At 42.4% G+C, this 26,549-nt stretch overlaps 1 long non-coding RNA gene across 1 annotated transcript; it reads right to left on the bottom strand.

Annotated features, from left to right (window-relative positions):
- Positions 1 to 830: 830 nt before the first annotated feature.
- Positions 831 to 23,840, bottom strand: LOC129143144 (uncharacterized). Its single transcript, XR_008546279.2, has 3 exons — positions 22,448 to 23,840; positions 4,020 to 4,181; positions 831 to 1,174 (listed from the first exon to the last, which is right to left on the bottom strand). It is a non-coding gene; the product is annotated as an uncharacterized LOC129143144 (long non-coding RNA).
- Positions 23,841 to 26,549: the final 2,709 nt, after the last annotated feature.

Consider the following 26,549-nt stretch of genomic DNA (forward strand, 5'->3'; position numbering starts at 1 on the left):
GACGACGCAAAGCCAGAGGTGCTGGCTGTGGCTGGTGGTGCTTCTTTCTTCAGCGTAGATGGGGATGCATCTTGAAATAAGCACTTCCAAGCAGGCAGGGCCCATGGCCAACCAGACCACAGGAGGGAATAGGTGTGAATAGTCTTCATCGACCATCCTGTATTTTGTATGGGGGGCTGCACTCAGCAGGTAGGTATAATTGCACTCATTTGTCACCATTGCCATTTGGTTGTGCAAAATTGATAGGGTGAGGAAAGTTGCATCCGAACCAAAGTCCCTTCAGTAGTGTCCTCACATCATCCCCCCTATTTAGCAATCCTCTATACTTATATTGACAAATGCAGAAACAGGTAATCTTTCCAAACAGAATACCAGTCTCATTGGTGGTTCCCTAAGACAGAAAAAACATGGCACATTGCCTGGGAACCTGGAAAACTAGGCACCATTTGGCAGGTGGGACACGAACAACATGTGGAAGATGACATTGCTGCTAGGGGCTGATTTGTGTTGGTAGCTTGTCTGTTAAGCAGATCAGTATTGTTCTATAAAGGTAATGACTTGCCTTTACTGAGCACTTACCTTGTTACCTGGCATAGCTGCAACCACACGCAACAGCCTCAGGAGGTAGAGTTCAGTATTTCCCCCATATTCTATAGGAGGACACTGAGGCAAAGAAAATACCTTTGAATTTTAATTACCTCTCAAGAAATTAATAACAAAAGAATCTGTCACTGCCCAATGGGTTCACCCTGCCAGCTGCCTAGACAGAGCTGATTTATCAAGATGCAGGAATTGCAATAGAGAAAGAGTAATTCACCCCGAGCCCGCTGTGCAGCAGACCAAGTGCAGCAGACCAAGTTTTATTATTACTCAAATTGGTCTCCCTGAGCATTTGGGGATCAGAGTTTTAAGGACAACTTAGTGGTCAGGGGAAAGCTAGTGAGCCAAGAGTGCTGATTGGTCAGAGAGGAAATGGTTGGGGAGAAGCTAGTGAGCCAGGAGTGCTGATTGGTCAGAGATGAAATCCTGTGTCCTGTTAGGGAGTCGAAGTTGCCTTCTTGTGCCGAGTCAGTTCCTGGGTGGGGCCACAAGATCAGATGAGCCAGTTTATCAATTTGGGTGGTGCCAGCTGATCCATCAAGTGCAGGGTCTGCAAAACATCTTAACCACGGACCTTAGGAGCAGTTTAGGGAGGGGTCAGAATCTTGCACCCTCCAGCTGCATGACTCCTAAACCATAGTTTCTAATCTTGTGGCTAATTTCTTAGTCCTACAAAGGCAGTTTAGTCCCCAGGCAAGAAGGAGGTTTGTTTTGGGAGAGGGCTATCATCTTTGTTTTAAACTATAAACTAAGTTCCTCCCAAAGTTAGTTCAGCCTACGCCCAAGAATGAACAAAGACAGCTTGGAGGTTAGAAACAAGATGGAGTCAGTTAGGTCTGATCTCTTTCACTGTCTCCATCATAAGTTTACGAAGGCGGTTTCAAATGTACATATTTAAATATAGGATATCTCTGTATTTCATTTAGGATGTATGGTAGGTGGAACAGTGAGAGTTCCCCTGGAAGACGTGCACATCCTAATCCCCAAATCTGTGAATCTGTGGCCTTACATGGTAAAGGGAACTTTGTAGATGGGATTATGATTATGGACCTTGAGCCAGGGAGAGATGATCCTGGATTATTTGAGCAGGACTCATCTAATCACAGGAGTCTGTAAAAGAAGAGGTTTTTCTCTGAGTTGGAAGAAGAGGCAATCAGAAGAGATTCAGCAAAACAGGAGGCCCTAAAGAGTCCAAATGTGAGCAGGCTCTGAGAGGTGGGCCTGCCGTGCTAGGACTGTAGAGAGGCCCCTGAGAGAGGATGGTGGCCACAGCCTGCAGCCCATGAGGAAGTGGAACCTTCAGTCCCACAACAGCACAGAGCTGAATTCCGTCAACCATCTGAATGATCCTTTACAAACATTTAGATGGAAACTCGGTCTAGCTGACACCTTGATTTTAGCCTCTGAGAACCGGAGTAGAGAAACCAGCCGAGCTGACCTGGACTTCTCCAGGGCTGGGAGATAATACATATACATTGTTTTAAGCTACTAAGTTTTTGATTATTTGTTACAACTGCAAAAGTAAAATCATCCCATATCATTGAGAGAGCTTGGAGGAGTAACGTTGGACCTCTGGGTACTTCCCAACTCCTGGTTTCCCTCAGTTCCTCTTTCACTTCTGCCCAGAAAAGGAAAGATTTCTGGGTAGGCAAGTTTAGGAGAAGTGAGGCATACTCATTTCAGCCTGTTCCTTTCTGCTTACTCTGCGATCTTTCTGACCACAGAGAACATCCGTTCTCATACCACGTTATAACAGGAGCCTGCCTCCAGGGGTCCTACGGTTGTCCACTGTGCCAGTGGATTAATTCAGAACTCAGGAAAACAGGAGATATTTACTAGCTCTCTAAAATCCCAACCCATCAATCAGATCCTATCATTTCTATTTACTTTGTGCACCCTTCAAACCCCGCGTGATAGCTTTTAGGGCCCTTCAGGATCTGGTGCTGCATGAGTTTCTAGCCTAGCACTACCCAATAAAAATGGAATGCACACTGCAAATATAGTTTTAAATTTCCCAGTAGACACATTGAAAAAATTAAAAACAAGCAGATGACATTAATTTTAATAATATATTATATTTAACCTAATATATCTGAAATATCATTTCAACATATTATCAATACAAAAATTGTTAGAGATATTTTTCTTGCAGTCTTTGAAATCCAGGGTGTATAGCTGGATTTATAGTAGATTTAGAGTATAAATCTATAAATTATGGATCTATCTATAATTATAAATTATAGATTATCTACAAATGTCTAGTGTATACTATAAATCCAGTGATTTATAGCTGGATTTGAAGTCCTGTGTATATAACTGAATAGTGACACCTCGTCTCAACCTGGACCCGTTTAGTCTCAAATGCCCAATAGCCACAGGGGACTAGAGGCTACCATATTGGAGAAAGCAGATCCAGCTTTATTTTTGCCATTCCCGCCTTCATATTCTTTCATTTTCCTCCTTGTCTGTACTCTCCCCTGACTCTTGTTTCCCTGGTTTGAAACACTCTGCACCTTCCCCCTGTTTCCGGACACTTCCTACCAATGATTTTTACTCTAGATTCCTCTAGACTGTCTTCCTTGACTCCTCAAATTAGTTACTTGTCTCTGGGTTTCTAGAGCATCCTGTGATTCCATTCTTCTGGGATTTGCCAAACGTTGCTGTAATGAGAGATTCCACTCCCATTTGGCATACAGAAGACAGTGAAATAAGTTCTTTTTTTTTTTTTTTTTTTTTTGAGACAGATCTTGCTGTGTGCCCTGGCTAGAGTCTAGAGTGCAGTGGTGCAATCTTGGCTCACTGCAACCTCCATCTCCTGGTTCAAGTGATTCTCGTGCCTCAGCCTCCCGAGTAGCTGGGACTACAGGCATGCATCACCACACCCAGCCAATTTTTGTATTATTTTGGTTGAGATGGGGTTTTACCATGTTGGCCAGGTTGGTCTTGAACTCCTGGCATCAAATGACCCACCCACCTTGGCCTCCCAAAGTGCTGGGATTGCAGGCCTGAGCCACCGTGCCTGGCCGAAATAAGTTCGTTTCTGATGAAACCACAAGAAATCACCAAAACGAAGCTTTTCTTTTAAGCCACTGAAGAAAGAAGTACACAAGGAAATTTGTGAGAACTAAACTCCAGAGGGATAAATCTTCCCTAGGTGAACAGAAGAGCAAATGGTCAAACCAAGGTCAGGTAAAACAGAGCTAAAAGCCTGCTAAGAACGGCGGACTTGCCCACGGGCGGGAAAGCAGCTGAATGCAGTCACACGTGTGGCTGGTTTGTCGGATTTGAACTTGGTGACACCCCATATATTAGGATAATCTTTTCTCCTTAGTTATACTCTTCTGTGAAATTTTTGCCGAGAAAGTAACAGCTGTGCCCGAGCAGAAAAGAAACCTCACGCTTTTGCATTGTGGTCTCACCGTTTTGAAGACTAGCAGCATTGTTGTGTGATGATCTTGCTGTTCCCAGATCCAGCCACCTCATGCTCTGTTCATCCCCCAGACTAGCAACTTCCAGTCCAGCAGACCCAAGATCTTACCGTTTTGAGATCTAATCGTGTCACAGTATTTGGTTATAGGGACCTTATGGAAAGAGAGAGACATCTGAATTCACTTAGAATAACCAAAACTTTGATAAATGCCCCAATTCAACTTCTGTGAATACCACTCCCCACCCACTTGTATGGCTGAAATGAACACAATGGCCAATTCCAAAAACTGTCATAGATTGCTAGCGGGACTAAAATGATACTCTTCAGCAAACCTCCATGACATGTTTATCTATGTAAAGAACCTTCACATGTACCCCCAGTTCTAAAATAAAAATAAAAAATTAAAAAATTAAAATTAACATGGTACTCTCACTTTGGAAAACCATTTGGCACTTTCTCATGTGGTTAGGTTTACCCTAAGACCCAACAATTTTATGCCTGGGTATTGATAAAGAGAAATAAAAACCTATGTCCACAAATGGACTCTACGAGTGTCCATAGCAGCTTTATTCTTAACAGCCAAGAACTGGAAATAATTTCAATGTCCATTAGGAGAATGGATTAAAAAAAAAGTAATATATTCACACAATGGAATACTACTGAGCAATAAAAATGAAGAAACTGCTGATACATGTAACTAGGGGAATCTCAAACACATGGTTTTGCACAAAAGAAACCCAATACGAAACACACATACTTTTATTCACATGAAATTCTAGAGTGGGAAAGCTAAGCTATGGTGAGAATGATGAGATCAGTGGTTGTCTGAGGAGGGGAAGGGATTGACTGAAAGGGGCATGAGTTTGCGTTTTAGAAACATGTAAATATTTTCTTTCTGAAGTGAAGTCACAGGTACAGGGGTGTATGCATCCATCAAAACTCTTCAAACTGTGCACTTAAATAGGTGCGTTTATTGGTACATTACTCTTACTTCAATAAAGTGATTTTTTTAAACATCATTTATAACCACTGGCTCAGGGTTTCTCTATACTATTGATGTTTTGTTTCAGATAATTCCTTGTCAGTGTGTGGGCTGCCCTGTAGGATTGTAGGCCACATTGTAGGATGGTTAGTAGCATCTCTGATCTCTACCCATTAAATGCCACTAAGCACCCTGCCAAGTCGTGTCAACGGACAATAAGGCATGTCTCCATACACTCCGAGATGTCCTAACAGGGGAGGAGAAAAACACCTTTCCTTCACCCTCTTAGGTTCAATGAAACTTAAACTGACAAAAGGCAGATTAAGAGAAGGGGAAAGATTTTATTTGCACATGCAAAGCACACATAGAGAACTCAGTGATGAGTAACTCAAGGGGTGGTTAGAATCTGGGGTTTATTTACCATCTTAATACATGAAGTGGGAGGGAAAAGGCACTGACAGGGGAGAAAAATGGCTTTTTGGAAAGATAAATGGGTTTTCAGGAGAACAAAGACTAGATAAAGTTGGTGATAATGTTTGTCTATTCAGGTGTGAGCGGTCTTTCTGCCTCCTCTGGGGACATAAAACGACCCTGGAGAGAGATTTGCGGTAGTTTTTATTCCCGTTCTACCTTCTGGAAGTAGATTTGACTTAAAGAGAAATTTATGGCAGCCTCACTTCCCAAAGGTTGTTGCTTTGGGTCAGAAAACTAAAGTTCTGAGGGTTTTTTTTTTTTCCTGCATCTGTTGAATCTCAAGTGTCTTCAGCTTAAAATAACCTTTATGCCAAAGTGGCATATTTTGGGGTGTGTTTTCTGATCCCCATCATTGTCTCCAGGGCAAAATTGCCCCCATGGCTGGAAACTGCTGTACTAATTCAACTTTCTTTGCTTAGCTGATTCTTTCCTTCCTTTATTCATTCAACAAAGACTGGCTGAGTTCCACCCTGTGTTGGGCATTGTTGTGAGCATCTGGGACACAACAGGGAGCAACAGACAAATGTCCCTGCTCCTTGGAGCTTCCATTCCAATTGGCCAAGGGAGACACATTTTAAAAAAGTGTCAAGGTAGAAGGGACAAAATATAAAGTGGGGCTGGGTGAAGGGGAAAGGAGGGCCAGGGTAGGACGTGGATTGTCATTTTTAAGGTCTCATTGAGAAGAACGACTAAGCAGAGGTGTAAAGGAGGTGAGGGCATCAGCCATGCTGTTACCTACTGGAAGAATGGCCAAGAAGAGGGGCCAAGGGAACAGTCTACACAGACACTCTAGGGCTGGCCTATGTCTCCTACGCTGAAGGAAGCTTGATGTGGAGCCCAGAGCACCTGAAGCCAACCAAGGAAGGAAGAAAGAAATAAGAAACAAGGTCAGAGGACAAGGTAGGACACGATCACCAGGTCCCTGCAGGTCTTGATGGGGATGGTGATTGCTCCTTGTCTACTTACCAGGTAAGGGCAAGATGGTAGCATTGGGGTGGTGAGAAGTGGTCAAATTCTGGATATATTTTGAATATAGAGCCAATAGGGTTTGCTGATAGACTGAGTTTGTTCCCTAACTCTGCCTGAGGGCAGAGATGGTGTCTTTCTTGCTCATCTTGCTGTGTGCCTACCACAATTTCTGGTCCACAGAATAACATTTAATAAAAAATGGACAAAAGGGGGGATAGATAGGTGGATATATGGATGGATGATACATGAATGGATAGATGGGAAGAATGTGTGGGTAGGAGGATGGATGGATGGATGGATGAATTAATGATTGGATGGGTGAGTGGGTGTGTAAGTAGGTGAGTGGATGGAGGAATGAATGGATAGTCTGATGGATGAATACATGAATGGGTGGATGGGATGAATGTCTGGGTGGTTGGATGGATGGATGGATGAATGAATGGATAGGTGGATACTTTGATGGATGAATACATGGATGGGTGGATAGGATGAATGCGTGGGTGGGTGGATGGATGAATGAATGGATGGGTGGGTGGATGTGGAGGTGGGTGAGTGGATGGATGGATGAATGAAAGGATGAGTGGGTGGGTGTGAAAGTGGATAGGTGGATAGACAGATGGATGGGTGAATAAGTGGATAGGTAGGTGGGTGTGGAGGTGGGTAGGAGTGGGTGGATGGATGGGTGAATGGACATTAAGTGCTCTGATTTGTTATAATCATCAGATATTTTACATATGAAGGTCCTTGACCACTGACAGGCACTTTTTAGTTATTTAACAAATGAATGAAAACTTTTAACTTTTTTTTTTTTTTTTTTTTTGTGAGATGGAATCTAGCTCTATTGCCCAGGCTGGAGTGCAGTGGCACAATCTCGGCTCAACCTCCACCTTCCGTGTTCAAGTGATTCCCCTGCCTGGGACTACAGGTGCCTACCACCACGCCCAACTAATTTTTGTATTTTTAGTAGAGAAGGGGTTTCACTGTGTTGGCCAGGCTGGTCTCGAATTCCTGACCTCATGATCCTCCTGCCTTGGCCTCCCAAAGTGCTGGGATTACAAGCGTGAGACACCGTACCCTGCTCATTTTGTTTTTTAAATAAAGATGCTACTGAATTTCACTCATGAAAGAAGGATGGAGAGGGACATCAGTCATTTTGTTTACAAAGGGGAGCCACTCCCCTGTGTGCCTGCAAAGAGCTTTCATTCCCAGCAGAACACACAGGGGGCAGAGAAGGGCTGAGAGCCTTCCCCTTGCCAATCAGCCATGCAGCCAATGCACAGTTGCTAACTTCAGCCTCAGTGCGAGTCCCTCGTGCCAGGTCATCAGCCAGGCAGTGGAAATATCACCGTCAGGCCCAGGCTTCCTGCAAGTCCTGCTCCAGCAGTTATGAATAAGAGCATCAGGGCTCATTTTGGCTCATAAAGGGAGCACAGTGAAAGAAGAAACCACTACTGCCTATGAAATCTAACAAATACAAGGTACAATTCTGGAGTAACATGTTGCTACAGTTAAGCCTGCTTTGAGTAGAAATGCTCACACCATGGGCTCAAAAGGATCAGGGCAGAGTTTGCCCTGCAACTCTCCCTGTAGCCACAAGGATGCGGATCACAGCCGTGAGCCACAGGCATGGCTCCAGGTCTCTGCTGGAGCGGCCTGGACAGACACACAACTTGGGAACACAATGACTTGTCTCAAACGTGGGAACTGTTATCTTGTACCCAAGGTCCTGACTTAAAGTTGTTTCTGTTGATTAATGTTCTCTCTTCACTGCATGTCAAGATGACACCAGTGATTCATTCATTCGTAGATAAAACATTTTTGTGTTTCAGTGGAAAACTGCACTGCCTATCCCATGTCCTCTGAGCTATCAGATTGCAGCCTTGCCCATTATCTCCCAGCTATTCTGAAACTCTTTGTGAATTGTAGGTAAGTGAGAGATATGTAAATACTGTCCTAGCTGGTAGTGGTTTAAATTGACTTCCTCCTACTTTGAAAGAAACAATTTTGTCTCCATTTGCAATTCATCTCAACTCTCTTTTACTAGACATAGATTTGTGCTGTTTTGACCTTTGCTGTGAAATGGTTCTGACATCTGCCTGCTTCCCTCATATCATAAGCATAAAATACATCCTCTAGCAAGTGTTTATATTTATATCTGTGTGCTAGTCATGGTTTTACCTTTTTCTAAGAATTTCCTTTTAACACATTCAACAAATATTTGTTAAACAGCAGTTATGCACTGATATGGTTTGGCTGTGTCCCCACCCAAATCTTACCCCTCCCATAATTCCCATGTGTTGTGGGAGGGACCTGATGGGAGATAATTGAATCACGGGGGCAGTTTCCCCCATACTGTTCTCGTGGTGGTCAATCCGTTTCACCGGATCTGATGGTTTTATAACCATCAGATTGGCTCTCATTTTCTCTCTTGCCTGCTGCCATGTGAGATATGCCTTTCACTTTCTGCCATGTGGCCTCCCCAGCCATGTGGGGCTGGGAGTCCATTAAACCTCTTTTTATTTATAAATTACCCAGTCTCTGGTATGTCTTTCTCAGCAGCATGACAACAGAATAACACATGCACCAAGGACAGTGGTAGGTCCTGGGGCTACAAAGGTGAATGACACAGTCCCTGTTCATAAGGCCATGGCATTTCCCCACCATAATAGAAAAAGGCTGAGGGAGTACAGCAAATGCCTTCACTAATGCCTGCAGCTCACCTACCTCTAAGCTGACTTTGTAAGATCTGAGGCCAGACCAGTCAATATCAGCCTTATGTCCTGACTTGATGTCCCCAATGATTGATACAAGTCATATTTTATGTGGCTGTGGTCATCTGGACTATATGTAATTATGTATACTGCTTTTTAAAAAGGTATATTTTATAATTAAGGAAAACTACATGCTCACTGCAGGAACTTTGGGAAATCCAGAGGAGCATGAAAAAAGAAAACCTCCATAATTCTCATAAATACCAAAAAAAAAAAAACCCAACACCCTCACTTCCTCCCCTGACCACCAAGCAGATGCCTCTACCTCCTCCAGCCTCCTATCTCTTTTCCTTCTGAGAGTCAAACCTCTCAGTAAGGATGATCTGAACCGCGTTTCCACTCCTTGCCTCCCACCCACTGTCAGCCCACACCAATCCGCTCCATTACTCACCTAGGAGAGAGACCTCCTGCTGAAGCTGTCAGTGACCTCCTTTGCCTTAAGTCCAGTGGACACTTGTCTCCTCAAGGCTTTCATCCAATGCAACCTTGTTGAGGTTGATCACTGTCTTTTTTGAAGAACACTGTTTTGCCCTGGCTTTTCCACTCTTCCATCTTTTTTGGATTTCCTTCATATTTTCAGTCTCTCGTTGCCACTCTCATGCAGTGTAAACCAAAAATAAAATTCTAAGGCCCCTCTGCAGCCATCTGAATGGACCTGTCTTCTTGGCCAAGGGCACTCCAGAGTCAACCTGAAAAACTAGTTCAGGCCATGATGGGAAGGGAAGCTGGGCATACCTCATTATACCCTCCTTCATTTTGGAATTACTGATAGAATACCCTCTTTCAGTCTGATAGGAAACAGTTACAATCTATTCTCTCTGAAGCCTGCTGCCTGGAGGCTTCATCTGCATGATAAAGCCTTCATCTCCACAACTCCTTCTTGTGATCCAGACATTCCTTTCTATTGATAATAATTCATCCAACCAATCATCAATCAGAAAATCCTTGAATCCACCTGTGACCTGGGAACTCCCACTTCCAGTTGTCCTGCCTTTCCACACTGGACCGATGCACATCTTCTGTGTGTTGATGGATGCCTTATGTCTCCCTACAATGTAAAAGCCAAGCGTGGCTCCACTGCCTTGGGCACACATTCTCAGGATCTACCGAGGGCTGTGTCATGGGCCACTGGTCCCTCATATTGGTCTCAGAATGAATCTTTTCAAATATTTTGTGGAGTTTGACTTTTTTTGTTGACAGCTCATTCTTCTACCCAGTCACTCAATGTGGTGGCTCCTCAAGGCCTTATTTAGCCCTTTCCTTCCTCTCCCTCTGCCTCTCCCTCTGCCTCTCCCTCTCCCTCTTCCTTTTCTTCTCCCTCTTCCTGTCTCTCTCCCTCTTCCTCTTCCTCTCCCTCTGCCTCTTCCTCTCCCTCTTCCTCTCTCTCTCCCTCTTCCTCTCCCTCTTCCTCTCCCTCTGCCTCTTCCTCTCCCTCTTCCTCTCTCTCTCCCTCTCCCTCTCCCTCTTCCTCTCCCTCTTCCTCTCCCTCTTCCTCTCCCTCTTCCTCTCCCTCTCCCTCTTCCTCTCCCTCTCCCTCTCCCTCTTCCTCTGCCTCTGTGTCTCCCTCTTCCTTTCCCTCTGCCTCTCCCCCTTCTCTCCCTCTTCCTCTCCCTCTGCATCTCCCGCTGCCTCTCCCGCTGCCTCTCCCTCTCCCTCTGCATCTCCCTCTTCATCTCCCTCTTCCTCTCCCTCTGCATCTCCCTCTTCCTCTCCCTCTGCCTCTCCCCATTCCTCTCCCTCTTCCTCTCCCTCTGCCTCTCCCCATTCCTCTCCCTCTTCTTCTCCCTCTGCCTCTCCCCCTTCCTCTTCCTCTCCCTCTGCCTCTCCACCTTCCTCTTCCTCTGCCTCTCCCCCTTCCTCTCCATCTTCCTCTCCCTCTTCCTCTCCCTCTGCATCTCCCGCTGCCTCTCCCTCTGTGTCTCCCTCTTCCTCTCCCTCTTCCTCTCCCTTTTCCTCTTCCTCTCCCTCTGCCTCTCCTTCTTCCACTCCCTCTTCCTCTCCCTCTGTCTCTTCCCTTGCCTCTCCCCCACCTCTCCCTCTGCCTCTGCCTCTCCTTCCTCCTCTCTCTCTTCCTCTCCCTCCTCCTCTCCCTCTTCCTCTCCCTCCTCCTCTCCCTCTTCCTCTCCCTCCTCCTCTCCCTCTTCCTCTCCCTCTGCATCTCCCTCTTCCTCTCCCTCTTCCTCTCTCTCTTCCTCTGCCTCTCCCTCTGCATCTCCCTCTGCCTCTCCTTCTTCCTCTCCCTCTTCCTCTCCCTCTGCCTCTCGCTCTTCCTCTCCCTCTGTGTCTCCCTCTGCCTCTCCCCCTTCCTCTACCCCTTCCTCTCCCTCTGCCTCTCCCCCTTCCTCTCCCCCTTCCTCTCCCTCTGCCTCTCCCTCTGCCTCTCTCTTCCTCTCCCTCTGCCTCTCCCTCTGTGTCACCCTCTTCCTCTCCGTCTTCCTCTTCCTCTGTCTCTCCCTCCCATTTTCCTCCTGACTTTGCTATGACCATTGCTTCAGCAGCCACACATTCTCCAAAGACCCCAACAATGTCTCCAGCCCATTCCTTTTGTATGTCAGATCCACACACCCAATAACAACTTGTGTTTGTTGGGGTCTTTTTCCTGCCAAGCATGTTTCTAGGCACTTCCTATGTATTATTTCATTTTATCCTCCTGACTACCCTAAAGTTGGCATTATTACTGATAAAAGTGTTTTACAAATAAAGACACCGAGGCACAAAGACATAATGTAACTTGTTTAATGTGACAGAACTAATGAGTGGTAAAGTCAGGATTTAAAATCAGGCAATCTGACTCTTATGCCTACAATACTATGCTGAGATACCAGCTGACTGTCCCAAATATTCACCCATATGTCTCAAAAACACGTCCAGCTCAACATCTCCTCCTTAATCTAGACCTTATCCCATGCTTTATAAATCAGTGAATGACATCACCATCCATCCAGTGACTGACATCATCCATCCAGTGAGTGACGTCATCATCCACCCAGTGAGTGACATCATCACCCACCCAGGGAACATCACTGGCTCCCATTTAGCAAATGGCACTGTCATCTTCCCAGGGAGTGGCAGTGCTATTCCTCCAGCAAACAGCATCGTCATAACCCAGTGAATGACATGGTCCTTCACCCATCTTGGGGATGGACCTGCAAATCTTAACTTGTAGACTCCTCATTTCCTCACACTGGTTGATAAACACACATCTGCATGATAAAGCTCTTGTCTCCACATGTAGTGGAGATGACCGCTAAAATACCTCTTGAAGCCCTCTTGGAAGTGTGACCCTTTCTTTCAGAGGATTGTTTCAGTTTAAAAGTAAACAGTGATTTGTCTGGTTATTTGGCTAATGTCTGAACATGGGTGCTAGACCGTAAGCCACACGAGATGAGAGTTTGAACTTCTTCTTGATCTCCAGCCACAAGCTCTAGGTGCTCAATCAATATCTGTTGGAAGAATTAACTCACGGAGTTTCTCAGTCTTTTATGGTGATAGTTAATGTAAGTAAAGGATACTGTGTAGCCTGATTTTAAGTGTAGATAACGCCTTTGCAGTAGACAGAGATAGACAGACTGAATGTTATCAGACCAAACTGGGGTCTGCTAGCCCAGGGCAAGAAAACCAAACACGGACACTGGAATCACAGCGAGAGAAAGCCAAAGGGAGGCATTTATTTCAGGGCACCAAACAGGGAGCACTGGGCAGCTCATGTTTAAGACCTGAACTCCCTAAGGGTTTACAGGTAAGGATTTTAAAGGTGGGGAGGCAGAGGTTACAGGCAAAGTCATAAATCAATACATGGAAGCTATATATTGGTTTGACCTAAAAAGGCGGGACATCTCAAATCTTGAATTGGAGGAGGACAGGTCATTGGTGGATCCAAAGATTTTCTGATCTGCAATTGGTGGAGGAGGTAAAATTTTGCCTGAAAATCTGGGATCGGCTGACAAGAATGTTAGCTCAAGCTCATGGGTGTGGCCTCCTCCTTCTGAGGGTGCAGCCACACAGGAAGAAACTGAGACCACAGAACCCCAGTCAGCGTTCAGTCCTTGGTTCCCCCCTATTTGAGGTCTATGGGCTAGCGAATCCATTTAGTGGGAGTCTGAGTTTCTGAAAAACAACTCAGAGACTGATGTGAAGGTTGTTTCTTTCGTTTCTATAGAGAACCAAAAATTCTCTTGACTTCCTTGGCTATTGTTTTAAGCTACTCTTAGCTCCTCACTTATCAACTTGCTCATTTACTTCTCAAGGTTAGCCAGGTGCCTAGAATGTCCCTAGAAGGAATTCAAGATTTTCCTTTATTTCCATGCTTGGGGGGTGTCCACAGACCCCAACAAAAGGTCCCTGCTCCATCTCATGAACAGCAGCTTTAGTGTCAGATGTATAATTGTATCATTATCAGTCTCAAGAAAATTCAGTGGCTCTGGCCCTTTAACATGAGATTTAAATTTGCAGAATATGATTTCTAAAGTTCCACGGGGATAAAAATAGCTATTGTGTTTCTTCCTGTTTCTCCAGTTTTTAGAAGGAAAAAAATATTATTCATTTTATAGAGTGCCCAAATATTATAACTCACTGGCTTAAAACTGTGTTTGCATGTTTTGTTAATTGGCAGAGTCCTATTTCCAACTAATTTCTGTGTGAAACCGTAAGTGAGATATTTTATCAGTTTAAATATTTTAAAATTAAAATTAGTCATATTTAGGGATAAATTCAACCACCGAGAAAGACGAGGACATTCTAATAAATATCGAAATTACAATCAGGGATTTTATCTCCGTGGGGCCGCCGTGTCCATCTCGGCATCTCGTGATTTCGGTCTGTGGGTTTTTTGTTGCACAGTGCGGAGACTATCTGGACGTCTCACCTAATTACTTGTTGCCTTGGTGAAACTCCATTGTGGCCGAGTCGTGCTGGGCAGATGCCTGTTTGTTCTTGCCATTATCTCAGCTTGAACACAAGCTGATTTACAGTTTTTCCGCATCCTCATTCCACCAAGCCACCCCTTTCCAAATGAACTATCCCCCAAAGCATGGGCAGGTTGTCTATATTTTACTGAAGCCTTCTTGAAGAAATAAGGAAGTGGATTCACGCTGCAAACCACACAGTAGGAACGTCTTTAAGAAACGTAATGTCCTTTGTTTACTCTTTGCACCTGATTCTCTCATCTAATGATGTCAATGGTCACATATCTCTTTGTCCTATATCTTTTATTTATTTTTTGTCATGTTGGCCAATTCAGGTAATATGATTACAATATTCCGTGCTACATACTGAATGCCCAAATCTCATACTTGGTATTAACCTTAATCTTTCTGTTCCCACTAATTCTTGAGATATTAAATTTATTATATAAATTTTAACTTCTTCTTTGAAATTTATTAATTTTACTACATAAATAATAATATAAATTTGTTATTTTATTAAAAATCAACACCATAAAGCCACCAGCTACATTGCAGTAATAAACACTTACTGTGTTTTGCTCTGCTTAAAAAACAAAACAGAAAAACTCACATAGACATCCCTGCTCACTCAACAGCCCTCTGTGCCTGCAGACCACCCCTCATTCTCTTTCTTGTCTCTCCCTTGACAGGGTTTCTCCAGCCTTTTATTCTGAGCCTTTCTCTCTTTCTGTCCTTTCCCCCAGCTTTCTCTCTCCCTCTGGCTCTCTCTCTCTCCCCACTCTCTTTAGTGCAGAAATAATTCAGCTCCTTAGATTCTGTGCCTTTGCAACCCACGCTCTGTCTAATACTAAAGGCCACCACTAGAACATGACTATTTACCCTGAGCAAACATGAAATCCAGTTGAGTCACCTGCCCTCCAAGGCAAGGAGCATTGCAAATAACACATTTATATAGATTTCCCCAACAGATCTGTTGGCTGCTTAAAAAGCAGAGTCATCAGACATCTTTTTGTTTCAAAGTTTAATCTATGAATGTTGTCTATTCTCCTACTCCTTCCGGAGAATATAAAAGTCAAAAAAAGAGCCTGTAAGATTTACAGTAAGTGTCAGAAACACCTATAATGGTATATAATCCTGATACCTGATATTTCCCAAGTGATAGCTGTTGACAAAGCTTGTTTGCTTGGCCAAAATTTAGCCAGGCGCATCGCCATACCTCCTTTTAAAATCCAGTTTTAGAAAAGAGCCTTGCTAAGTTAGTTTAGCCAGAATTCCCCAACCTCAATATCTGATTACCCTCAATTGATACCTCATCCTCCACCATCCCCCAGGTGATGTCTGACCACCCTGGCCTGCCGTCAGCAAAAATCCTGTTACGTTGGTTGAGTCAGAATTCCCCTTACCCCAGAACTGAGCCCAATCTCTCTCCTCTACTGCAAAATCCCATTGCAGTGGTCCCCGCACCAACACAATGGCCCTGAGTAAAGTCTTCCTTACTGTGCTTTAACGAGTGTCAATGAATAATTTTTTCTTTGACACGCTACAGGGTCATACATGGATCTAACCAAGCATAAATTCTCTATTGACCATAATACTGTGTACAGAAGTTAACCAGTTTCTACAGTGTTGTGAGAAAGTACATTAAAATGCCCAAATTATAAGTGGATACTTGCAAGGTGCAAACTGCTCAGTCAGTGATATACCTAGAAGTTTAAATGAATGAGGGTTGGGGGAGCAGATCAACTCTCAGCTTACCCAAGTTCATTGCCCAAGATAATCTACTGGGAGTGTCTTCAATAAGTTCAATCTTAGTATTGAATACATCTCAATACACACTTTGTTTTTATAACGTTTCAGACTTCAGAATTTCATTTGTAGCACCTCAGAGGTGCTTGTATGCCACCCTGGCATCCCATAGAATACAGTTGAAGAATAAAGAAAATGGGATAATTTAAGCCACTGTTCAGCAAATACAGGACTAGAACGAGAATAGGTGTTTCATATATTCACCTTTTAAATGTCATCAATTTTTGGAAAATGGCTCATCTGACTTGTGATATAAAATATATTTTATAAAATAGACATTTTCAGGCAGTGTAGAAATAGATGAAGAATCACTTAGCTAGCACTTGTGAAAATATAATCGAACTTTGCTTTTTGAGTTTGGTGTCAAGAAAACAAAGTTCTTTAAAGTCACTCTTTCTTGGGTTCACTACTGGGATTAATCTGGTGGGTCTGATAGAATGAATTATATGTGACTCATGTATTTCCTGAGCATTTATAACTCTCACGATTTCTTTTAATTACCTTGATGCATGTAAGACAGATTTGTTAGGCACAGAATTTGAGTATACGACATTTACCTTCAAAACCCTATGGACATTGCACACTAAGAAAAGACAATAATTAACTTGATTTTTTTCCTTCTTCTGTTGTCCCTCCCTGGACTCCCTCCGCCTGCCCACTGGGCTGCAATATCTACGACCTTCTCTCTCCTCATTTTCACCTTATTGACTTCTTTCTCTGTATTTTAGGAGATTGACTCATTTTTTCTTCATATCATTTGTTTAATTTTCCAAATGTCATTTTTGCTCTTTATTCCCTCCAGAGCTGATTTTGATTGTACCATTTGATAAGATTTTATAAATTGTGAAATATAGTATGGCTACAAAAAAAGTGGATGAAATATGAACGGATGATTAAAAGTGCTAACGTAACATGGATATTCATTTACCCACCAGTGAAGCCAAGAAATAGCTCATAGTCATGAATGACTCTGCCCCTTGAAATGTGTTCTTTCTGGTCTCAATCCTCTGTTTACACTGCCCTTTTATAACCATGCCCCAAATTTTCTGTTTACCTTTCCCTTGGTTTGATATATATATACATATGTATTACTTAGTTATTCCTGTATTTATTTTTGTCAGTTTTGAAACTGTATGTATACAAGTAGACTAATACTCTGTGTATGCTTCTATGAATTTATTCTTTTACTTTGCATAAAGACTTGTCCATATTGATGCACATGGCTGTAGTTTATCATTCTTACTATTATACACTCAGTGGTAGGTGGCAAGTGCCTGTAGTTCCAGCTACTTCATTTAACAACTGGCTCTCTAGGTAACCAAAGCTCTGATTTGTATTGTTTACCCATTTCCATGGTGTAAATACCTCCAGCACAGCTGATTTCAAGCCACAATATAAAGCCACTTTAAGCAGAGTTGGGAAGAGAGGTACACAATTGGCTCTTGCAAGACAGGATGAACTGGCTCAAGCTATCGCTCTACATGAGTATTTCACTGTGACAATCTACAACTTATTTATCCATTCTACAGTTGATGGAGGGCTGGGTTGTTCTTAATTTTGTTGCTGTTATAAACAATGTTATTAAAAACAGGTTTGGCTATGCTTCCAGTGCATAGGTACAAGTTTCTTCATGATCTAAACTTGTCAGAGGCTATGAGCATGTTAAATTTATGGGTATATAAATTTATATAAAATATAAACTAGGTAGTTTATATTTTGGATGCTGTTGCAAATATCTTTTTAAACCTAAATTTCTGATAGAAATTTAGAAATGCAATAGAATTTGCCTATAGATTTTATATCTAGAAATTTTTACTAATTTCTTCTGGTAATTTAGGTATTTAATCTGTGCATTGCTTCAATTTTCAATTTCAGCCTTCTTTGTCAATACTGTCATAAAGAGTCTGGCTCTATTTTTGATGTTTGCTCCCAGATTTAACAGTCCCTCTCTGACTTCCTCTTCTACCCTATGTCTGAGATCCGAGCAAGCTGGTAAAAAGACAATGGCCTTTCCAGGGCCAATGGTGCAGATCAACAATTCTGTCTCCTTTCCCACATTCTGTGGTCTGTCACAGTTAGGCACAGCCCTGTGACAAGTTTCAGCCAATGGCTGTGAGTGGAAATAAGTTGTGTCAGTTAACCAAAGAATAGAGGAACCAGCACTCCACTTCCAGCTATATTTCCCTTGCTGCTGGGATCCATTATGGATGATGTATCCACTGTCAGCGCCAGTCCCTGAGTGACTGGGGTGGTGAAGGACACCTTCCACTTTCTCACTGGTCATGTTGTGTGAGGCAGAAATAAACCTGTGAGGTTTAAGTACCAATTTCATTCAGGCTTAATAAATACACACTTATTTTAAGTCTTGACATAAGGCTAGGTTTATTATTTATTCTTTAAGAGTATCTTCACTATCTGGAGACATTTTTACTTCCTTGTAAATTTAACATTCATCTTTCTATGTTCCATAAAAAACCTTGGAAGAGTTTTGAATAGAGTTTAATTTGGGCAAAACTGAGAGGTGGTTATTGAATCTGTAAAAAATATCTTTTATTAAAATTCTATAATTTTTCTCTCTGAAAAAATTTTATAATTTTGTTAGGTTTATTTCTAGGTAGTTTATATTTTGGATGCTGTTGCAAATATCTTTTTGAATCTAAATTTCTGATAGAAATTTAGAAATACAGTAGAATTTGCCTATAGATTTTATATCTAGAAATTTTTACTAATTTCTTCCGGTAATTTAGGTATTTAATCTGTGCATTGCTTCAATTTTCAATTTCAGCCTTCTTTGTCAATACTGTCATAAAGAGTCTGGCTCTATTTTTGATGTTTGCTCCCAGATTTAACAGTCCCTCTCTGACTTCCTCTTCTACCCTATGTCTGAGATCCGAGCAAGCTGATAAAAAGCCCTGGGTGCTCTATCCTTGTCACCAGCTGTGAAGTTCAAGCCACTAGGCCCCCAGCCCCACCTATATCAATGTTCAGATTAGTTTTATCACATAACTACAATAAAAACCCCAGGTCAAGTCAGGGCGCAGTGGCTAATGCCAGTAATCCCAGCATTTTGGGAGGCTGAGGCAGGAGAATTACTTGAGCCCAGGAGTTTGAGACCAGCCTGGGCAACATAGTGATAGCTGGTCTCTACAAAAAATACATTAGCCAGTCGTGGTGGTGTGTGCCTGTAGTCCCAGTTACTCGAGAGGCCAAAGTGGGAGGATCATTTGAGCCCAGGTGGTTGAGGCTACAGTGAGCTGTGATCATACCACTGCATTCTAGCAAGGGCAACAGTGTGAGACCCTGTCTCAAAATAAACAAACAAACAAACAAACAAACAAGCCCAGGCTCTGCTCTCCCCAGAAAACCTCAATAAGTGAGGAATAAGCCTCCCATACCCTATGTGTACAGGCATGGTGCTATCCATCCCCATTGTGAATCTCAACCACATTTTCAATAGGGAGCTCATGGCCTCTCTGCAGGGTAACTACAACACAGCAACATTTTTGTTTCTTTCATTCCAATTTTTATGTCTTTATTTTTCGTGCCTTATTGAACTGACCAAACTTCTTACTTATAAAGTTAGAAATACAAGTGGAACAGTGAACATCATGATCTATTTCTTCACCATTAAGAATAAAATTTGCTATAATTTTTTTTAAGTTACTCTGTACCAAATTAAAGAAGTTCCTGGATTTTCTAAGTTTGGTATGAAGTTTTGTCATGACTTGATGTTAGAAGTTATCAAAAAGTTTTTTTCTGCGTCTGGTGGAATAATCATATGATTGTTCTCTTTTAGTCTATTAATGTGGTAAAATGCCTTAGGTAATTTCTCAATAATGAATCCACCTTGCATTTCTGAGATAAGTCCAAGTTGTTTGTAGTTTATTGTAATTTTAAATCATGCTGGATTAAGTTTATTAATATTTTGTTTAGGATTTTAAAGAAAAAGATGGGGCTGTAACCTTCTTTATACTGTTTGATACAGATGTTGCAATTATGGTCATGCTAGTCTCCTCAAATAAATTTGCAGGCATTTTATCTTTTTCCAAAGTTTGATATATTTTAAACATGGAATTATTGCTTCTTAAATATTTGCTGTGGGATTTTTCATTTTTCATTTGTTTACAATTTTAAACGTATTGGAATGTGTGTGTGTGTGTGTGTTTTTTTTTTGAGATGGAGTCTCACTATGCTGCCCAGGTTGGAATGCAGTAGCACAGTCTTGGCTCACTGCAAACTCCACCTCTCGGGTTCAAGTGATTTGCCTGCCTCAGCCTCCTGAGAAGCTGGGATTACAGGTGCCCAGCACCATACCCAGCTAATTTTTGTATTTTTAGTAGAGACAGGGTTTCACCATGTTGGCCAGGCTGCTCTCGAGCTCCTGACCTCAGGTGACCTGTCTGCCTTGGCCTCCCAAAGTGCTGGCATTACAAGTGTGAGCCACTGCACCCAGCCTGCAATGAATGTATTCATACTATTTTCTTATTAGTTTTCATATCATAATTTTATCCTTAATATTTTTTATTTGTACTTTTTGCATCTCCTACATGAACCTTGCTAAAAATGACCAGTTCTATTGGATATATTTAAAAACCAACTGTATTAGTCTGTTCTCACATTGTTATAAAGAACTACCTGAGACTGGAAAGTTTATAAAGAAAAGAGGTTTAATTGACTCAAAGTTCCACAGGCTTTACAGGAGGCATGGCTTGGGAAGTCTCAGGAAACTTACAATCATGGCAGAAGGTGAAGGGGAAGCAAGCACATCTTCACACAGTGACAGGAGAGACAGCATGAAGGGGGAGGGGCTACACACTTTCAAACAACCAGATCTTGTGAGAACTCTATCATGAGACAGCACTAGGGAGATGATGCTAGACCATTAGAAACCACCCTCATGATCCAATCACCTTTCACCAGGCCCCACCTCCAACACTCAGAATCACAATTCAACATGAGATTTGGGTGGGGACAGAAAGCCAAACCATATCACTGGCATTTTCAGCTTTGTTGAGGTCCCATATGCTTATTTTCTAATTTTTAATTTCTTATTTCATATTTTAATATCTTACATAAGCTTATTTTATATTTATTCTATTATTCTTTCTCTGCTTTCCTAAGATAAATTATTTTCTAATTAATTTTCAGACTTTCTTCTATTCTAATATCATTCTTTATGGCTTTATATAGATGGACCTAGCATGTTTTGATATGAAGTATTTTTATTATATGTCTAGTCCACATCTATTCTAATTTCTATTATGGCTTATTCTATCATTAACAAGTTATTTATTAGTGCATTTCTTGATTTCTAGACATATAAAATTTTCATAGTTATTTTTAAAAATTGATTTTTAGGCCAGGCGCAGTGGCTCATGCCTGTAATCCCGGCATTTTGGGAGGCTGAAGCAGGTGGATCACCTGAGGTCAGGAGTTCGAGGCCAGCCTGACCAACATGGTGAAACCCCGTCTCTACTAGTAATACAAAAAAATTAGCTGGGTGTGCTGGCACGTGCCTGTAATCCCAGCTACTCAGGAGGCTGATGCAGGATAATCGCTTGAACCCAGGAGGTGGTATATTAATCCTTTGTTGTTTATGGAGATTTAGTTTACAATTTATGTGTTTGCAAAGACTATGTTTTCTCTTGATTGCAGAATTCTATATGTCTCTTAGGTCAGGTTTTAAAGATCAGCTTATTCAGATAGGCTACATATGAACTACTTTTTAGTCAGAGTATTCTATCAATTCCCAAAAAAGTGTTAAAAATCTCCCAGTATGATTTTGTATTTGTGTGTTTCTCTTTTAATTGTTTTTTCCAAATTGTGCTTATGTATTATGACCTATGGTATTAGGAACATATAGTACCTATGGTATTAGGTACATATAGTTGCCCCCCTTATCCATGGAGGATCCATCTCAAGACCCCAGAGGGTGCCCAAAACTGTGGGCAGTTCCAAATCTTATATACACAATACATTTTCTATACATACATTCTGTATTAGTCCATTTTCATACTGCTATAAGGAAATACCCAAGACTGGGTAATTTATAAAGAAAAAGAGGTTTAATGGACTCACAGTCCCACATGGCTGGGGAGGGCTCACAATCATGGTGGAAGGCAAAGGAGCAAAGCCGTGTCTGACATGGTGGCAGGCAAGAGAGCTTGTGAAGGGGATGTGCCCTTTATAAGTCTCTCATGAGACTTATTGGCTATCACCAGAACAGCATGGGAAAAACCCGCCCCCATGATTCAATTACCTCCCACCAGCTCTGTCCATGACACATGGGGATTATGGGAGCTACGATTCAAGATGAGATTTGGGTGGGGACACAGTCAAACCATATTACATACATACAATAAAGTTTAATTTATAAATTAGACACAGTAAAAGATTAAGGACAATAACAAATAATAAATAGAGCATGTATAACAATATACTGTAGTAAAAGTTAAGTGAATGTGCTCTCTCTCTCTCTCTCTCTCAAAATACCTTATTGTACTGCACTCACCTTTCTTCTTGTGCTGATGTGAGATGCCTCTGTGATAAGATAAAATGAGGTGAATGATGTAGGCATTGTGATGTTGTGTTAGGCTGCAGTTGACTTTCTGATGCTCAGTCAGAAGAAGGATCATCTGCCCTGGGTGATTCTGGGTCCTTGGGCCATGAGGATATTGATGGTTGGATGTCAGGAGCAGATGATGTTGATGATTAATGGGGATTAATGTATACAGTGTGGATATTTCTTCCCATGTTACTCATCTATTCCTAATCACCTGAGGCACTGTTCCATGTCATTGTCACCTTGGAACCCAAGTTAACAGGGCAGGTTCTCTCTGGCCATCATGGTGGCTCTATGATATAGATGACATAGTGGTCACATGCTCACTCCTAAGGCTTTCAATCAAAAGTGGTGCATATCACTCTGCCCACCTCCCATTAGCCAGAGGAGGTCAAATGACCATGCCTTAGTAAAACATAATGGAGAGGTAAAATCCTATGGCAAGAAAAGACAGAACATTTGTAAACTATAATCAAAATCTATTTTTCATATTTGTGTACTAATTCTCAAGTGAGAAGAATTTTTACTGGGCTTCATATTCACACGCAAACATGTTGCATTGCTTTTGATCCCATTATTTCTCAACCTGAGTGTAATTTGGAATTCATCCTAAGAAGTACAGATGGAAGGGGAGAAAATGAACATAGATTATAGTCAAATTCTCAGTGTCATTCTTGTAAAGTAGCTCTTCTATGCTGAGATGAAATTTTCTCTTGTCCCTGTTACCTGTAGTCAACACCTGCCAGGATATAGGATCCATTCCCAAAGCAACCCCTGCCTACAGTCTTCCCTAATTTCTGTCCTCTCAGTTCTTGCTAGAGAGGGTAGAAATACCTCTATGCCTGACAAAAGAAGCTCCCCCACAGTAAGGGGATGGCTGTCCAATTTTCTAGCTGATAAAGCAGAAGGCATTTATGTAAAAGTTGCTAGTCACTTTCAAATAATAAGACTTGTTTATTAATTTTTAGTGACCCTGCAAAGTTGATTTACTATATTTACTATTTTTTCCAACCCATTATCATTAGCTTTGGAAGTAGAGAAACTTTACCCCAGATTCTAGAAAATGTTGATAATCAAATCCAGTTCTTGGTGGTAGTATGAATTTTCTTCCTGCTTAGTGCCGTCCAAACTCTTGGTGAGAAGCTTTTTGCCAGATGTCATTTTAAACCAGAAGCCACTGCAAGCCTGGAAAAATCAGCTTCCTTGGGGTGTTTGAGATGTAATTGAAAGGACTATTTCCAGAAGCACTTCCATGTGTAAAACAGCATATGGCCGGTGCTTCAGCCCGCCTGGAGGGTTTTGGTGTCAGCATGAACTCCCATGCCCACAGTGGAGGTTGTATACCCAGTGAGAGGGACTTCAATATCAATGTGTTGAGGTGATTATGATGATAGTGGTGTGTCATAATGGTGATGATGATGTAACCAACAAGGTTCTTCCATATGGATGTTTCTCTATGTTGCTGCACCTAGGGTTCAATAATTACTTGCAAGACAATGTCAGATGAGTCCTCTCAATGCAGTTACTTTATTTAAATGGAACTTCTGATATTTTGGTTTTCCTCCCTGTTTGAACCACTGCTGGAACTAATGGCTACTAATTACACGCAGTGTTTACAAGAGACACCTAGAGGCCCTGACAGGTGGCAGTGGAGAGCCCTTTAGTTGAAGGACAAGAGGAACAGGTTGAGCTGAACCCAGGAACAGGCTCATTGGCTGCAACCTGAGCCTCCCATCTTGCAAATATTTATGTGGATAGCTGAGGTATCAGGATGAAGCAATCGTTGGCACTTCCCTTCCCATTTTAAAGATGACAAACAAATAGCTCTTCTGACAGCTGGGAGCTTGAAGAACCATATAGAAAACAAATAGTCAGGCTTTGAGGACTGGAGAGTTTTCAAAAGGAAAGCAAAAAGGCCCAAAAGGAGATTAGAATGAGAAGAGAGAGAAGCACAATGCTTCAAGGAAGGTTAAGATCTTCAGCCCTGGCATGTTGAAATACTGATGGATAATTGTAATTAGCTTTCAGAATTTTTAATTATAGAAGTGGTATAAAAAATCACCCGACCCAGCTTCACTAATGAGAGTCCTTGTGCTGAGACACACAGGGAGGCTTTTGTTAGGTGCCTTTGAAAATGTGGCTGTTAATTAGGTGTCTTGCAGAGGCAGGGTTGCAGCAGAAGAGGCAACATTTATACACTGAAATTCGACTCATCAAAAGAGGCAGCCAATACCATTAAAAGGACTCAAAGGAAAAGCCAGACATTGGTGGGCTTTGGTTTTGACTATCAGATTGTGCAGAGTCACTCGTCTCAAAAGTGACAAAGCCATAGTGCACACCCTGGTCTTTCTGACCCCGAAGCTCCTGCTGTTTCTAATACACTGAACTGTTTTGCACAAACAGGCAAGCAACACGTATCGGCCATCTGGTCAGAATGCTCTCTCCAGCACATTTCCTGTGAATCAGCTGCTTGGGTGTTGTGTAAAAAATGGAACATTCTACAGATTGTCTGTTTCTAAAACACAGAAATAACAAGAATCTCATTGATTGAATGCCACAGAATCTGGAAATCATTGGTCCTCTCTTGGAAGTCTTTTTACTTTTATCTAGGTCCTAATTTTCCTATACTTTATCATTGATTTTTTTCATATAATATGCCAATTAAATGGGATATCTTTTTTTGTTTGTTTTTTTGAGACGGAGTCTCGCTCTGTCACCCAGGCTGGAGTGCAGTGGTGCGATCTCGGCTCACTGCAAGCTCTGCCTCCCGGGTTCACGCCATTCTCCTGCCTCAGCCTCCCGAGTAGCTAGGACTACAGGTGCCCACCACCACGCCTGGTTAATTTTTTTGTATTTTTAGTAGAGATGGAGTTTCACCGTGTTAGCCAGGATGGTCTTGATCTTCTGTCCTCGTGATCCACCCGCCTCGGCCTCCCAAAGTGCTGGGATTACAGGCGTGAGCCACCGCGCCCAGCCTAAATGGGACATCTTCTAACACTCCTTCCAGAGGTATTTAGTGAAGGAAAGAGGTATTTATTGAAGGATCAAAGACCTCCCGTCAGCCCCCTATATCTGTGCTTTTTTCTTTCTGTCGTAAAAGAAACCTATATATTAGCTCGGCAGGGGCACTGTCTCCAGCCTGTGCGGCAGCTAGGTGTGACCATGTGACCAAGTCCTGACCAATGGTGAGTAAGCGGCAATATGGATGCCAATTCTAGCTTGTGCCATAAAAATAAGGGGAACACCCTCCCATGTTGTCCCTTTTCCCTAACCCCACTAGCTGGAATGTGGGTGGGTCATGGGTCAATTTCCAGCAGCCATCCTGAATCCTGAGAAGCTGAACGGCTGAACTCACAGAGGTCACTGGAGGGTGGAGCACCCCAGAAAGGGTAGGAGGCTCCACACTTATCTGGAAAGGGTGGAAAGGATGATGGAATGAGACAGAAAGAGCCTGCACCCTTGATAATAGTGGGACCACCCCTGGGCTGCAATTAGAACTTGAGAAAAATGTGCTGTCTTATTTAAGCACGCTGATATGGTTTGGGTCTGTGTACTCACCCAAACCTCATGTCAGATTATAATCTCCAGTGATAGAGAAGGGGCCTGGTGGGAGGTGACTGGATCATGGGGGTGGATTTCCCCTTGCTCTTCTCGTGATAGTGAGTGAGTTCTCACAAGATCTGGTTGTTTAAAAGTGTGCAGGACCTCCTCCTTCACTCTCTTTTCCTCCTTCTCCGGCCACATAAAACGTGCCTCCTTCCCCTTCACCTTCCGCCATGATTGTAAGTTTCCTGAGGCCTCCCCAGCCGTGTTTCCTCAACAGCCTGTGGAACTGTCAATTAAACCTCTTTTCTTTTTTCTTTTCTTTTTTTTTTTTTTGAGACATAATTTCGCTCTTGTTACCCAGGCTGGAGTGCAACGGCGCAATCTCGGCCCACTGCAACTTCCGCCTCCCAGGTTCAAGTGATTCTCCTGCCTCAGCCTCTTGAGTAGCTGGGATTGCAGGTGTCCACCACCACACCTAGCTAATTTTTTTTGTATTTTTTTTTTT

Source organism: Pan troglodytes, chromosome 1 (genome assembly GCF_028858775.2).
Source record: "Pan troglodytes isolate AG18354 chromosome 1, NHGRI_mPanTro3-v2.0_pri, whole genome shotgun sequence".
Classification (NCBI taxonomy): domain Eukaryota; kingdom Metazoa; phylum Chordata; class Mammalia; order Primates; family Hominidae; genus Pan; species Pan troglodytes.